Source organism: Pholcus phalangioides, unplaced genomic scaffold (assembly GCF_987345545.1).
Source record: "Pholcus phalangioides strain wild (caught in Gottingen) unplaced genomic scaffold, Ppha-v1.0 ptg000030l_1, whole genome shotgun sequence".
NCBI classification, from domain to species: Eukaryota; Metazoa; Arthropoda; class Arachnida; order Araneae; family Pholcidae; genus Pholcus; species Pholcus phalangioides.
Window position 1 is genome coordinate 8,056,075 of NW_028301620.1, and position 10,623 is coordinate 8,066,697.

Genomic DNA, 10,623 nt, shown 5'->3' on the forward strand with positions numbered 1-10,623 from the left:
GCATGACAAATGCTTTCCTCGCCAAACCAGGCACTTGGATTTCATTTCCTATTTCACAAGTGACATTTGCCACATTCCTGTCTCAGAAAACATAGCAGCCGATATAATATCCCACCCAATTAATTACAAGAAAATCGCTAAAGCTCAAGCAACAGATGATGAATTATCAAAATTGATGGGCGATCCAAATTGTGGCTCACAATTGAAAAAAAATTAAACTTCCCGAATCTGACATAGGGATTTAATTTGTGATATTTTTACTCGAAGTGCATGTCCTTACATTACTGTGCAGAATGGGAAAACAGTGTTTGATCATGTCCATAACTTAGCACACCCAGGTATCAGAAGAACGATCCACCAAATCCGTTCTCACTTTGTTTGGCTTGGCATCAATAAGGAAATAGCAAAATAGGCAAAAGCTTGCATGGCTTATCAGAAAAGTAAAATTCACAGACACGCGTCAAATCTCCTTTCAAGGGATTTCCGATGTCATCTGCAAGATTTGATCACATTCATCTGGACATAGTGGGTTCATTAACTCCATCAAATGGTTATTCTTACTGTTTGACCATAATTGATTGTTTTTCCCGCTGGCCAGAAGCACAACCAATAAAAGACATCACAGCTCCAACTGTAGAGGAAGCCTTTTATAACTGTTGAGTATCCCGTTATGTTGCTCCGTCAGTTATAACAACTGATCAAGGTCGACAATTTGAGTCCCATTTTTCCGCTTTTTCCTACAGCTTCTAGGCACTGACCGAGACAGAACTACCGCTGTCCATCCTCAAGTGGATGGTTTGATTGAGGAATTTCATCGATCACTAAAAACAGCCATTAAATGCCATAACTCCGAACATTGGAACGAAGTATTGTCAACGATACTTCTGGGCTACCGAGCCGCTCTCAAAGCCGAACGGCAATGCGTATGTATAGCGAACCTTTCGTGAAGTTTGTTTCGGTGTAATGCTTGTTATGTGTAGCTCACAGAGCTACATATAACAAGCCCAATGTGTCAACTCATAGAGCTGAGCAAAAAACTCATAGTTTAAAAAATTATTGCAGATGGCAGCACTACACATAACAAGCATTACACAGAAACAAACTTCACGGAAGGTTCACTATACATACACACACATTCCAACATGTACCAATTCGTTAGAGGTTCCGCAGAGGAATATGGACGAGTTGCATGTCTGGTTTAGTAGTAGTAGTAGCCGAACTCGTGTTTAGTGCACACTTGCGTTTTCCCGGTCAATTTTTCGACTCAACGAATGTCAAAATTGACCATTGTGACTATGTAAACAAGTTACGAGGCCACGTGCAGCACTTTGTCCAACGCCAACAAAACATCAGGGAAAACGCGCTACGTTTGTGTATCGAGAACTGATGAATGCTACTCGCGTGTTACTACGTTCTGTTAGTGTCCGTCGACCCTTCTAGAGGCCATATGATAGTCCCTTTCGTGTCGTTGACAAAAAAAACGAAAAAGTGTTCAAACTTGACATCAACAGCAAAACAGTTTCGGTTTCCATCGACTGTTTAAAACCAGCATTCTCCCTCTCGGACGATACAACACCGCTGGTGACACAAGCGAAAGCTAACAACTCTACATTCAGAGAACTCAACCACAAAACCGAAACTACCACACGATCTGAATGTCGAGTAAATAAGTAAATTATAGATTCTCAGCAGTTTCAATTTGAACCGATTTACCGTATTTCAGTAGAAATTCCGATCTAAAATGTTTGGAAATTCGATTGGAGCAATACACAAAATGTTGCGACGAAATCTGGCTTTGAATCGCTACTGCGAGGGAGAACGCAACGTCGCGTCGTCTAAAGGTTTGGAGGCTACGGCCCTCCTCACACGGGGAAACTGAAGTCCGGCAACTGATAAGAGAAACCATTTCCAGAAGACCAACACGTGTATTGCTATAGAAGCCCTCACACGAGGAAATTGGCGTATTGGCGGCGAAATATCGAACGTGACTCGCCAACAACTTTTGTTGAAAAAACTGCCCCTCTAGTATTCCTTCATTATATTTTCGTCATGCGATTTTGGACCCAAACTGAAAAGCAATCCAGCTTATATATATAATAAATTATCAGTTGAAAGGATATAATGAAATTTCGACAGAATTTCAGTTCACAGGTAAATACGCGATTTCTTTATTTAAATTGATATTATTTTGAAATTATAATGAAATCAGGGGGTCGCGGAATTGTTTCGAAACTGTGGGTGCTCGTCTTTAGTTTTATATCGTAAAGTTTAATTTCTTAATCAATTCTGGAGTGCTCGGATCCATGCCACAAATTACCGTGGGTCCTTGAGCTTGCACCCCTGGCTCTGACGCCACTGAATGAAATGGTAAACCAGGACTGTCATTTCAACTTTTTTCGGGGGGGGCCGCAAAGAACATATACTCACTGTATGTACATATATATACTATTTCTAGTGTATTTTTGAAAGCCGGGGGGCAATAGCCCCCTAATCCCCTCCACAGATGACAGGTCTGGTAAACACATGGGCCCACCCGGGTACTCCCGGGGGCGATTTCAAAAGATGGAACGTCACGAGAATTAGATCTGGTAAAAAATTTCAGGAATAACCAAATGAATTTTGCGAAGTAGGGTCTCAGAAAAAATATCAATGGCTGGGAGGCCCCCATGATGCTCTTAAGACGGCCCTGGATAAGAACCTCCAGAAAATTTTAAAATACTGTCTACTTTTACATGTACCTAAACAAGCTCATGTTCCATAGGGATGGTCTTTGATTTTCCCCCTTGCCTGGAATGTCTGTAATCTAGGTCACGTACACGCACATCTGTGTGTGGGAGTATTCGGGGAAAATCATTCCCTGAAACATAAACAATTCATGTGTTGTTTGTCTGTAGTTTTGCCTATAGTTTATTTTTTGCCTCTCGGAACCAGCTTTTGTCGTTTTATCTCATGAAACTACTTAAAATTCTGCGTGACAATATTTTAACTAATAAACAATAAAAATATATTAAATCCAACATATATAGGTACTGAAAGGCACATTTATAGAGGAAAAATAGACGTTTTGCTGCGAATTTTTTTTCGAATGAAACATGAAATTGCACTAAAAAAATTATCTAATTTTTACCATTTTATTGTCATTTCAAAATTATATCAATTTAAATAATGAAATTTTGTATTTACCTGTGAGCTGGAATTCTGTAGCAATTTCACGTATAATAGAAATTATTTTTCTTATTTCTTTGTTTGGATTTTTCCTAACCCGGTTAACAAGATAGTACTGGAAGATAAGAAGTAAACTATAGACTGTGCTGTTTTTACTCAGTTTCCCGGGCTTTGAATATTTTTTTAGTAGCGCCGTGTGAGGGAGAACGGGCAACTCGACTCGTTCTAGTCAACTCAACTCTCAAGTTGAAGCAACTCGAGCTCGATTTTAGTTTCCCCGTGTGAGGAGGGCCGTACGGTTGACGATCTATCGAACCTAAAATACAGTAGACGACACTTAATAAAATTACTGATAATGTTATTATTTAGGTATTGTTATCACTTTCGCTAAGTGCGGAATACACCAATATCATAACATGGGAAAAAATTCTTTTTCGGGATTTCTGTTCATGTTATATATATTTTTGGCGATTGTTTTTCCTTTGTGCATATTTTGAAGCTGAACCAGACCATTTTCCCTCTATATAAGTTATCATTATCAATCTACAAGACTATGTAGGAGGTCAGGAGGCTGCCTTATTGACAAAAAGCCACCTCGTTGGGCATTTTGCCTTTAGTTATTTAAAATAATAGGCAATACAAGGATAACGAAGAAGAATCCTTCTACAATAGTTCATTTAAGAACAATACTGCTACAGTAGATGCTAAAAGTTTTTTCCAGGCGCATGACACACGCATTAGATCCACGCTTCATGGACTGCCGCACTTTCTCAAAAATACCAGATGTATGACGCAACCAGGTGTATTGTAAAGTGTGACGCAAAACTCCCTGTAGTGTCTCCGGATCGAATTCGCGCACTTGTGATTTTGGATTGTTATCATATATCTGAATTGCCCTTTTACTTTATTTTAGCGGTGTTTTTTTTAAACACCCCGTTGTTATCAATTGGTTATTGTTATCAGAAATCTGAGTCCCGATGTGATGGGGAAAATTCTGAAGATCGCCAAGAATTTTGATTTAGAGAGAGAGTAGCCCATCTCTGACAAGATTACTATATCATTTCATTGAATAAGACTCTACGTTACCGTTACTGTGAAATGAAGCCTCATCTTCTCCATTGTCTGAGCTCGTATATTTGAGCTTTTGATTAAAAAAGTTCTACCGTGTTTATTGCACAAAATTTAATTAAATACTCGAATGTATACGAGAGAATACCAGTTACCACCTGGCAGAATGAAAAGATTTTATTTTATTCATATATTTTTACTTTAACTTACAATCAATCGTCTTTACAATATACTCATTATTCATTTAAACATTTCTTAAACATACAAAATATATTCAATTACTGTCAAATACTGCAAAAGACGTCCGTTTGTGTGTTTACGTATTTCCTTTTTATCTCTTTTGTGAGGACTTACGGTCACTTAGTGGTTAATTTAAAAAATAGATGGCAGTACCTAATAATCCATTTATTTTCGAATCTTAATTTCCAACTATTTCACACGCATTCCACCCCTTTGGAAGTAAAACGGTAGTAAATTATATACACAATTCAAGATGGGGGGGGGGGGTGCACACACAAGCTTCACACACAAACACAGCACCCATAACGATTTCAGAAATAATAGATTGCAAACTCCAAAAAGTTAATAAGCTCCTAAATTAAATTTTGTCAGAAAAATATCAGCCTCTCAAATTCATTTAATTAAAAAGAATCTAGTCTGTATTTTAATTATTGTTTTAAAACATAAAAAAATATGTATTACATTAATATTGTGACACTACTAACTTCGCATATAAAAATTGCAGTTTAATCTGTTTTGTTGTGCATATGTTACTTGCCAAAGCCGAAATGCGGAACATTCACGAATTGGCCGAGAGTTTTTGCCGAAGTCCGATTTTCAGGAATGATTCCTTGATTTGGCCAGCAAATTCGCTAAGTGGCAGGAGATCCCTTGCCAGTTCGATGTGCCAATGATGGTCCGGTAGGCGACAAATCCAATAGCCATCGTGCACTATATGACTGTACTGTATATAGTAACTGTATTGGATTAGCTCTATATGACGAAAGAAAAAAACATAAATTTGGGAAAAACTATTATAAAAGTAATAACAATATAGACAAATTTTTTTTCCGTCAAATTTAAGGAGGGGGGGAAATAATTACCGCATCGTAACTGCGATATGATGGGTTGCCATAGCTGACGTGGACATAATTATAAGGAAAAAATACGCCAACTTGATGATGACCCGAATCATGCCTTTTCTAACTTTGGCCAGGGATCTCCTGTAACTTTGCGAACCAGCTGGCCAAAGCCCAAAATTCGGACATTGGCTGGATCAATTCACAACGAAATTGGTCAATTCGTGAACTGGACAATTAAAGGATTTTGCAATAACATATACATATATCAAGATAAACGTGAGTTCGGTGAATATGCATTATCACCGACTATCGGTAAAATTTATAAATTCTGTTGGCCTATTCCGATGCGAACGAATATATTATTTGTCGGTGATTATCCATAATCGTCAGTTCGTATTGGTAATTGTGATAAATCTTAAGTAAAAAGTGGCTATGGCATTTCTTCTAAATTCATCACATCCCCGTCTACCGCCATTACAGGCAATGTATTGCCGTTTCACTTTTTTTAGGGGTGAGTTTCGCTAGAAGTGTGTGTATAGACCTAACAGTCTGCATGAAGAATATCAAATGAAATTTTTATTTTAATTCTAAAAATTTGTTTTTTTTTTGGTTTCACATTGATTTTTTTTTTTTTTACTTTACATTAGAGAAGAAAAATTTTTAATTAAAAAAGTCTGAAGTTTATTAGAATTTGCACGATGTATACAATATTCTTTTCAATTTCAAAACAATAAGCTAATTTTTTTTTCATTCAACTAATTCTTTTTTTTCATTCAACTGAATTTTTTTCAATATTATAATTCGATTTTTTTGCAATTCTAACAAGGTAATTTTTGTTATTTTCATTTAACTGATTCTTTTCAATTTTATAAATCAGTTTTTTTCTAAATTTTATAAAAAAAAAATTTTATTAACAATTTTTTTTTTAATTTCAATAAACTAAATTTCTTAGATTTCCACATAAGCTACATCATTTTTTTACATTTCTATAAGCTAATTTTTTTTTACTTCAACAAACTAATCTCTTGAAATACAAAAATAAAACTAATAAAATTAAACTAAAAAAAAATAAACTAAATAACTAATTTTTTTATTCCAATAAACTAATTTTTTTACCTCAACTAATTTTTTTTTCTCCACAAAACGAAATTGCATTACTTCACGAATATTCACACAAAATATTCCGACCATAGATTCTGAAATCAGACGATTTTGAAGTCAAATCTTCAATTATAATCACCCTGTATATATAATCAGATGTTCTTTTAAAAATAAAATACAATTTTTCTTAGGAAAATGTAATTCAATTCTCCGTTATACGCTTCCTACTCTGACCTGAATCCCACGCAAATGAATGCAAAAATCTATCAATTTATTTTTTCACGATAGAATTACTTAACGGAGTCATTTCTCTCTTTACAGATGGATCACATCGATCTGTTTTGAACCGTATTATTATCATCATCCTTGAATGTCGATGGCGCAGGTGGAGAAGAACGGAAGATGATTATGTGTTAGTTGGATGCACAGGATGAACGCTAGGATCAAAGGCACCCACGCAATCACACGTAGTGCTTTATCCATTAGGAATAAGATCCCCCCACCCAGTTGCGATATTATGATGCACCATGCGAATGACGTAATTGTGCCACCGCCACTTCACTTGATCACAACATATACTCACACAAAAAACGCATTAGTTGTGGGAAGAAGGATGCTTCTTTTCGGATCGAATTTCTCTCTCGGTGTCTTTCTTTATCTTGTCTCATCCGATAAGACCCATCTATCACATATGATGGGATTTCATTTTCTGAAAAGTGTCAGGACAGTTCAGGGCGAGATAATTCAGCACTGACAATTCAGCACCGCGACAATTCAGCGTGAGCTTATTCAGTGACGATAATTCAGCACTGAAAATTCAGCACCGCGACAATTCAGCGTGAGCTTATTCAGTGACGATAATTCAGCACTGAAAATTCAAGCGTGAGATTATTCAGTGCCGATAATTCAGGGCTGAAAATTCGGTGGAGATAATTAAGCGTGAGACAAAATTCAGAGGAGGCATTTCAGAGCAGACAATTCAGCATCGCAACAATTCAGCACGAGACAATTCAGTGCCGTGATAATTCAGCTCGAGATAATTCAGCGCCGACAATTCAGTGCCGTGATAATTCAGCGCCGACAATTCAGTGCCTGATAATTCAGCACGAGATAATTCAGCGCCGACAATTCAGTGCGATACAATTCAGCACAGACAATTCATTGCGAGACAATTCAGTGCCGACAATTCAGCGTGAGGAAATTAAACGCAGTGATTGTGTTTTGTAGACAACAATTGCCATTTCTTCCAAACTTGGGAATCGATCTGTTTCGAAATTCTTCAAAATTATTTTGAAAATAAGGTGTGGTTAGAATTTTTTTTCTTTGACACAAATATGCCATCGTCATAAAAAATGTATCATCATGTCATAAAAAAGTAGTTATACTGGCAGCTGAAAATTTTGTGCTATTCCTAGTAGAAATACGTCTGATGTTCGATTCTCGTACTTTTGGATTGTTTCAAAAATTCTTTTTCCACAGCTTTAAGACGCTTAGAATTTTCTTGAGCGAAGATGCACTAATTTAATTAAATAAAACTGTAAAAACCATAAACCCTAACTAACCATGTGTGATGGCTCGGTCCACATCCTACGGGATTTCTAACCATAAAGCCCATCACTGGTTTCGATATATCCAAACCATGGTTTACGGAAAATTCACCGCCAACAATTCACCACCATGCAATTCACCGCTAGGAAAATTCACCACCGGAAAATTCACCGCCATGCAATTCACCTCTAGGAAAATTAACCGCCGGAAAATTCACCGACTAAAAATTCACCGACAACAGTTCGATGCGAGTCAGAAAGCGAGGGAGTGAGCGATTGAGTTACTGAGTCAGTGAGTGATTGAGTTACTGAGTCAGTGAGGGATTGAGTTACTAAGTCAGTGAGTGATTGAGTTACTGAGTCAGTGAGTGATTGAATTATTGAGTCAGTGAGTGATTGAGTTACTGAGTCAGTGAGTGATTGAATTATTGAGTCAGTGAGTGATTGAGTTACTGAGTCAGTGAGTGATTGAATTATTGAGTCAGTGAGCGAGGGATTGAGTGAGTGAGCGAGCGAGCGAGCTACTGAGAGATGACCGAGTTACTGAGTGGATGAGCGAGCGAGCGAGCTACTGAGAGATGACCGAGTTACTGAGTGGATGAGCGAGCGAGCGAGCTACACTGAGAGAGTGACTGAGCTACTGAATCCGTGAGTGATCTAGTGAGTAAGTGAGTGAGTGAGTGAGCTATGAGTGGATGAGTGACCCAGTAAGTGAGTGAGTGAGTTAGCTATGAGTGGATGAGTGACCCAGTGAGTAAGTGAGTGAGTTAGCTATGAGTGGATGAGTGACCCAGTGAGTAAGTGAGTGAGTTAGCTATGAGTGGATGAGTGACCCAGTGAGTAAGTGAGTGAGTTAGCTATGAGTGGATGAGTGACCCAGTGAGTAAGTGAGTGAGTGACCTAGTCAACGATCCTAAAGATATGGTGGAAAGTTTTAATAATGACTTTATTAGAAGAAATTGAGATGAAACGGAAGAAATTACAAATTGCTGTTGCGCAAGAGAATATATTCAATAATTCCATTAACTCTATATTTTACTCAGAATCTTCTAACGAAACGTTAAAAGGAATAATAACAGAGAATGAAAAGGTAATAAAGTAAGTGGATACGCGATGAACTTGCTTTCTAAAATGCTTAAAATCATCTCCTGTTATCTCTTTGATATTATAAAAAACACTGTTGATCATCAGTAACATAGGCGGAGATTGACTTGGAAGTCTGATGGGGCAACGTCATTATTGCTGGGGGGGGGGGCACGATAGTTATATTGAGAAGGAAATAATTACAGAATTATCGAAATAGATAATTACAGAATTACCAAAATAGATAATTACAGAATTACCAAAATAGATAATTACAGAATTTTACAAAATAGATAATTACAGAATTTTACAAAATAGATAATTACAGAATTACCAAAATAGATAATTACAGAATTACCAAAATAGATAATTACAGAATTACCAAAATAGATAATTACAGAATTTTACAAAATAGATAATAACAGAATTATCGAATTAAATAATTACAAAATCATTTATAGTGATTTCAGATTAAAATTGTTTGTAATTAATTAAAATAATCAGTCAGTGGCTCCCGCGGTTTCAATTTGGCTCGTGATTTCTGAAAGGTTGAAGACCCCCTGGTCTAGGGAACCTGGCTCCATGAGGTGCTCGATGAGCACCGAGATGCTCGCAAGGAAAGGAAAATTTTTATTCCTACATGAATAATGTTCCTTTTTTTTCTTCCAGATGGGGACACATTCTCAATTTCACCTGCAAAGAATACCGATATTTGTGCAGAATGAAAAAAATGACATGCTACCTTTTATACACAACATGGTGAATTTATTTTTTGCACACAAAAACTCTGTGTACACAAAAGAGGAGCATTCTCAGTAGTATTCGCCAATACGCATCAAGATGCATGATTCACAAATAAAAATTCAAAATTCTACTCCCCCCAAATTTTATCGAGGAGTAAAAATACGCCTTCAAATTTTAGATAATTTTTTAATAGAGTTATTTCTCTGGTTTTCATTAAAAATGTCCTTCTTTTTAGAAAATTGACCCTTGAAACTTTGGAGAGGAGCAAAATTACTCTTCAAGTTGTTTTTTTTTCCAGATAACTCTGATTCTTAATCATTCCTGACTCTAAAAAATATGTATAATTATAAATAGTATAATTATATTTACTCAATATTTTGTAAATAGTACTATGAAAAAATAGTGTTTTTCTTAGTTACTTTTATTTATTACCAATAAACGGGTAAAAATAAAATTTTATCATCCAAAAATATGGCTTTTAGAAAATAACTGTACTATACTGTATTACATTGAGAAGCATCATTAAACTAGAACCCCCTTCTGCTATACCTATCAGATAAAATACACAACTGTTATAATTGGAATTGATGATGGGATTTTAATTGATGTGTTAAATGAAAAACAAAATATCGTGTGATATCCAAAATATAGTTTTTAAGTAATAATATGGATTGAATTTTAAGGTTTGTTATAAAATTTCAATAGTTGATATTTTACGTAGTAAATAACTATAATATAATGATAACTATAAATAAATGATATACACTGCTCAAAACAATTAGGGGAGCACATGGTTTTAACAAAATTACGCAAAGATGTATACCGATAAGTAA